Below are 6,952 nucleotides of genomic sequence, written 5' to 3'. Positions count from 1 at the left end.
CGGTGCACGGAACAAATGTAGCCGTCACGACGACCCTGCGAGGAAGGGGGCCTTGTCTGCAGATAAGAGAGGCGGGACAAAAGTCAGGCGCATCTCCTAGCCCCCAGGACACGGCGTGGGGCTGGCACACAACAGGCACTCGATAAAGGCTCTTGAGCTGAGGAGTCACCCCCGCAGCAGCATTCGGATCCCAGGGACCCAGGGCCGAGCTGGGACCCGTCAGGTAATTTCTTGAAAAGATTAACTTCTAAAAGGGACCCTCCGAAGTCCTGAGGACAGGAGGGGTGATGGCCCAGGGACACGTGAACTACAGGTCTTAATGCGGCAGGAGAAAGGCTCTGGGAAGAGAAGTAAACACGGAACAAATCTGCCCGGGAAACCAGCCGCTTTCCTTTGATCAGAATCGAGGCAGGAGCCCGGCCCGACAGCCAGGCCGGACGGCCCAGCGGGCGCCGGGGCGGGGGAGGCCAGCCGGGGCCCGGGGCCCAGCCGGGATCGCGGGGCCGGCAAAGCCGCCCGGGTCTCTGCCAAGCCTCAGAACTTGATGTTCCGAGCGGCAGAGGTCTTTCTGGTGTATCCGAGCTCCAGAGATCTGGATCGGATCCCAAGCTTTGTGGGCCGTCCGTCTGGGACTCACCAGCCCCTGACTGTGACTTCCTGCAGATCCGGGGGCGAGGTTTCCTCTGGGAAAGCCTTGGGGCTGGCATGGCCTTTCAGGTCCTCTGCGCCGAGCGAGGGGCCCGCTGGGCGCCTGCCAAGGCCTCTCTCCCTCTGCAAAGACAGGAAACGGTCTCCTTTAAAACTATAAAGGGCACAAGTGCTCAGGGCTCCCACTCTGAAGAGCAGAGGACAAGGTCACAGTTACAGGGTCCAGGAAGAAATCACCCTGCAGCCCTGATCGGACACCCCGACCTTGACCAGATCAAGCAAGTAAACGCTCCACGAAAGGGGTCAGGGTGACATCAGTCCACGCGTCACACGGACACGCAAGAGACTTAGAGGAGCCCTGGGAGGGCGCCCCGGGGAAGTGACCGCACACCTGAGCGCTGAAGGATGCGGAGGGACAGACAGACGGGCTTAGAGTGCGCTGCTGTGGGCCCGCGGGGATTGTGCCTTCCTGGGCCCGTGCTCTGTGCAAAAACAAGGATGACAAGGATCCTACCACAAGTGCCTTGATGAAAAGACAAATAGAACTCAAGCTGGAATGCTTTCTTTTTTTGGTTCTGGCTTGAAGAGAAACCGAGTCACTTTCCTGAACTCCTCAAAGTCTCGTGGGCCCTAGGCAGTGTGCCTGGAGATGGCCCAGGGGTCCCAAGAGCGCTGCGTGACCTGGGGCGAGCCTCTGCCCTCTCTGAGCCAGGAAGCTGGGAGGATTAAATGGACAGTGTGGGTGAGCCCACTGGGTGCACGGGAAGTGCCCTTTGTCATCATGTCCTCTGTACGAGCAGGGTGGCCCCAAGGGGAAAAGGCCCTCAGGTTGGCCGTCGGCCTCAGGAACCGCCCCGCCCAGCTCTGCTCCGGGCTGTGAATGAAAACAGATGTCCCCTGGGCTGTTTGTTCTTGGACAGCCTGACCCTGAACTCAGTTCACTCCACTGCCCTGTTACTGACCTCCACTCACTGTCCGCCTCCCCCTTCCCCCTCAGCTGATGCCCTCCCATTTAGGGAGCTCTCAGCTTCTCTCTCCAGCAAGGCTCCTCGCCTCCTCCCCCTGCCCCCAGAGTGACCGGTGGCCCCAGGGCCAGACCTCCTAGGAACTGACCCCTTGGCCCTGGACAGGGGACCTCCCTTACTTCCTTCCCATTCAGCGTTGCTGCAGGAGAAAGCGTCCCCTTTCCAGCAGGAGGAAGCCACAAAGCCTGGGCACGCTGGTCGAAAGGTCAGGTTTGAGGGCTAGGCCGGCTCTTTGCACCCGTGATCCCCAGCCAAGGCGCTGGTCCTATCGGCCCCTCTCTAGCTGCCGGGCCCGGCTCTCAGCTGACCTCTCTTGCTTCTCTTCCATGCGACGCGACCACTTGCTTTTCGTTTCTCCGTCAAAAGCAGATCTGGTTTTGGGGCGCCTGGGGGGCTCAGTCGGTGAAGCATCTGACCTCGGCTCAGGTCACGATCTCACGGTTCGTGGGTTCGAGCCCCGCGTCGGGCTCTGTGCTGACCGCTCGGAGCCTGGAGCCTGCTTCGGATTCTGTGTCTCCCTTTCTCTCTGCCCCTCCCCTGCTTGTGCCTTCTCTCCCTCTCCCTGTCCCTCCCCCCCTCACTCTCTTTCAAAAATAAATAAACATTAAAAAAAAAAAAAAAAAAGCAAATCTGATTGTGAAACCCCTCCATATCCCGCCTCCTAGGCCAAAAACCTAGCCCTGGCCCTGTTAGGACAGGGACAAAAATGCGCGACCCACAGCCTCTGCCGGTCTGACCTAGACTCTCTCCACCTGGGTGTTAGCATCCCCTGCGGGAGGGGGTTTTAATAAGCCCACACCCAGGTCCAGCCTGGACCAAAGAAGTCAGAACCCGGATCAGTGAGATCGAACTGGGCGTTTCCAGAGGTCCCTGGCTGATTCCGATGAACAGCCAGGGCCAGGAGCCCTGACACACCGCAGGCCTCTCCCCGAAGGGCCCCCAGCGCCCCTCCACGCACCCTCCCTTCTCCTGCTGCAGCAACCTGCCCTCCCCCACACATGCACACCACCTGCCTCTTTGCTCCAAGGCCTCTGTATACGCTTCTCCCTCTCCCTGACACCCTTCCCTGTTTTCTGTGCTGGGGAAACCGGTTCAAGCTTCCTCTCATCTCCACTCTCGGCAAAACACGGGGCTGCTTCCTCCCAGAAACGTTCTCTGATCTCCAGGCCAGCTGGGCTCCCCCGAGAACGGGCTTTCTGGGCCCGCGTGCCTCTGCTGGATAGGACCCAGGCGACAGGACGGTGGAAATGACGTTTCTTGTGACAATGCCTGACTCTCCCAATACGCGGGAAGTGCTCTAAGGGTAGGGACTGTCTCGTCATTGGCTTGGGTGTTTCCGTTCTCACCTACTATGCGCGTAGCACATAGTAGGAGCTCAGCAAACATTCACCAAGTGGCTGCATGGATGTGTCTGCTCCCCCGCCAGGGCCCCCGCCCAGACGACTTTGCTGGGACTTCCTAAGGTCAACCAGCCACCGCCTGTGCCAGACCCTGTCCTAGGAGCTGGGAACACAACTGCCCCTCCCTGCCAGCTGTGCATCCTCGACGTCTGGGGCTGGACCGCCCTCTGACGCGGGGCCTGCCCTGTGCGCTGGGGGACGCTTAGCCTCTACCCACTAGACGTCAGCGATGTTCTCCCGCCACCCCCCACCAGGGGTGACGGCCAAAGATGTCTCCAGACAGTACCGAACGGCCCCTAGTCTGGGACAAAGTCCCTCCCGGTAGAGGTCATCGCCGGAGGTGACCACAGTAAAACAGAGCGGAGTCAGGATGCTGGTTTATGGGTGTTGCCAAACTGCCCGCATATGTTTCCCGTGCTTTTCCGTAGGTTTAAGTCACATACACACACATTTAAAAGAAAAAAGAACGGGGCCCCTGGGTGGCTGGGGCGGCGGCTATGCGTCCAACTTGATCTCGGCTCAGGTCACGATCTCACTCACGGTTTCGTGAGCTTGAGCCCCACATCGGGCTCTGCACCGACAATATGGAGTCTGCTTCAGAGTCTGTCTCCCTCTCTCTCTCAAAATAAATACACGTCAAAAAAAAATTATTAAAAAAAAACCAACGTCACCGTAATAAACACTGGCAGGAAGTGTGAGCCAAGGTGAAGGGCTCTCCGGTCCACCTTGCGCTCCGCTCCCGCGGCGCCTGGGGACCGCTGCGCTCTGTCTCCCCCAGGCCCCCGCGCCTCGTGCACAAGCCGCCCCTCGCCCCTCGCCCCTCGACGGGGTCACTGAGCTGACAGAGGGCACAGGCGGGGCTTCCTTACCACCGCCGCCCCTGGCCCTCCTCCGAGATCCGGTTCTGAACGAGTTCTGCTTGTCCAGACCTGCCTGCCATTCGAGCAGAGCCCGCGACGATGCTCACGGGGCCACGCGCCAGCCGTCGGCGGATTCGGGGTGAAGAGCACGCACACGCCTCTTGTAGGTTCTCGCGCTTCCTCGCAGCTTGAGGGACACCCGAACAGAGAGGTCTACGAAAGTAAAAGAGCAGAGTATTTCAAAGAAGTCTCGCCCCTGCAACAGGCAGACAAACAACCCCGTGTGACAAGCGGTCAACGGACTCGGGGAGACGTTCATTTCCCCGAGGAACGCACGCAAGGTGCCAACGGGGACGTGGAGAGATGCTCAATGCCATTGGCCATCAGAGGAAGGCAAAGCAAAGCCACGTGAGAGGTCCCCTCCCGCCCACCGGGACGGCTGGCTTTTCACGCGCGCACGCACCCAGACGTGCCCTCGCGCACACGCGCAGGAAGCTGGCAAGTCTTGGCGAGGACGGGGAAGAACGGAGCCCTGTCCGCGGACGGCGACAACAGCAAGGGAATGTCCTCTGGGCAAACGTTCGGTGGCGCCCCCGAGAGCTGAGCACAGAATTACTCGAGACCCAACAATTCCACGCCTAGGGAACTACTCGACATAATTGAGAACGGGGACTCAAACAAACACTTGTTTTTTCAATGATTTTTTTTTTAACGTTTACTTCTTTTTGAGACAGAGAGAGACAGAGCATGAACGGGGGAGGGGCAGAGAGAGAGGGAGACACAGAATCCGAAACAGGCTCCAGGCTCCGAGCTGTCAGCACAGAGCCCGACGCGGGGCTCGAACCCACGAACCGTGAGATCCCGACCTGAGCTGAAGTTGGACGCTGAATGGACTGAGCCACCCAGGTGTCCCCAAAATGGTTATTTTTTTTTTTAACGTGAATTGGACTTCAATAAAAGTAAAGTGGAAACAAAACTACCCAGACAAGACAAAACAGAACTGAGTTCTCCACCCCCTGCCTGCGTCGTGGCAGAAAAGCCTGCCTGCCCGTCGCCTGCCTGCACCTGCTTCTTCCGGCTGGTCTGGTCACCGAACCTTCTGCTCAGCGACCACTCCCTCCCCGCCTCCTGCCTTTGTGGTCCGGGTCGGGGCTCAAGGTCGACCTCACGGGACGGCGGGGGGGGGGGGGGGGCAGGGGTCAAGGTCAGACAATCCATAAAACCTGAGCCGGGCAAAGCCATCCGAGGTGCCATTTGCTCAGGATGCCATTAGAAAAGCGAAACAAAACCCCCGAACACAAAAGCTGTGACTTTTGTCACAGGTGAGCTGGAGACTCCGCGGTCCTTTTCCGGAGCGAACTCTTCACTTTCCAGGGAAGCAAACGGTCCCCCTGTCCCCGCACGGTAGCCTCATGTTGTGTCTCCCTGGGACACAGAGGCCCTGGGGACAGCGCGAGAGACGGGTGAGATGGGAGAGAGATCCCCTCGGTCAGGGAGGGGACGATCCAGACCAAGAACACCGGTACATGGTGCTAAATGCTATAAGGACTCAGAAGTCTGGGGTGCCGTGTCAGATGGGGAGCCCCCTCTAGAGAGGGTGGAAAGGAGCAGCATCCGAGGGACGACCTCTAAACCCAGAGATGAGAAGGAACCCAACAAGTTAAGGGGGGGTGTGGTAGGAAGAATCTTCCAGGCAGTGGTCACCTGCCTCTGGCCCCAAGCCCGCTGTACTGTAAACCCACGGGGGCCCCGCGGGGTAGGAGGCAGCCCTTGCCGTATCCCGAGATCAGGGGAGGACCTGGGACAGGGTGGCTGGAGCAGGACTGCAAAGGAAAGCCGTCTAGTGATGAGGGTGCTGGATTCCCCCCAGGCCTGAGCCAACCACGCATCCACGCGCCCTCTTCCCGGCGATCGGTTCAGGAAGGGGTCGGCCATCCGGTCTGGACCAATGAGGTGAGATACTTCCGGGAAAGCGGTCCTCAAAGCGGAGGGCCACGGAGGAAAAGTGATGCTTCCTCTGTGCACTTGGGCTTTATCCGGTTAGGATGCAATGCCAGGATCTTCAGCAGCCATTCTGTCACCATGAGAGGACAATCAGGAGAATGAGGCCAACGCTGAAATGGCAGCAGGGGGGAATCCCCTGAGTCCTTGGTGACTTTGTCGAACTGTTGAGTTCGGTCGATCCTGGAGCCATCCTAGCCGGGCTTCCCGTTACAGGGCACAAACTCACCTTCCGAAAGCCCACCGGGAGAGACTAGGGACTTGACTGGGTCCCCTGCGACTGTACAGACACATTGTACAGCCCATGCAGAATTGTCACAACCCATGCAGAATCCCACGTGCCCCCTTCCTTCTTCCTTCTTCCTCCCCGGGGTCAACGAGTCAGGCCACTTGGCCAGGAGTGGTCAGTGGGGACAGCAGGACACCCCGAGGTTCTTGCCACCCTTTCCAGGCAGACACCGTGCAGAACGCTTTCGCTCGGCAAGAGTGCGGAGAAAGAACAGAAAGCAAGAATCCTTGACCCTTATTATGCAGTGCCTGGTGCAAATAAATCGATCACTTGGCCAAAACAAGCCGTCCCGCCATCTATCACAGTGTGACGGGCACATAAATTCAGAAAGTGACTTCTGCCTGGCCGGGCAGGCAAGGCCCCCGTCCCGACGGGCAGAGAGGGAAGGTGACAGCCTATCCCTCAGGCCCAGGGTCCTACCTCCTCTTGGAATCAGCTGCCCACTGCTTTCCTGACTTTTATTTACTTATCTTTCATGTTACAAGGCACAGATTTTGTATCAGGGGAAAATGGAAACAGCAAAGGGTATTTAAAACAGAGGGATTCAGGGGCGCCGGGCTGGCTCCCTCTGCTCCTCTCCCTGGCTCGTACTCTCTCTCTCTCTCTCTCTCTCTCTCAAATTAAAAAAAAAAAAAAAAAAAGAGGGATTCATGCAGGACCTTTGTTACATAGTATACAAAACAACTCAGAGACTGACAATAACAAGGAGCCACTGCCCACAGCCCCAGT

This window comes from Panthera onca, chromosome E2, assembly GCF_046562875.1.
Source record: "Panthera onca isolate mPanOnc1 chromosome E2, mPanOnc1 haplotype 2, whole genome shotgun sequence".
In the NCBI taxonomy this organism is placed as follows: Eukaryota; Metazoa; Chordata; class Mammalia; order Carnivora; family Felidae; genus Panthera; species Panthera onca.
This window is presented reverse-complemented; position numbering follows the sequence as displayed.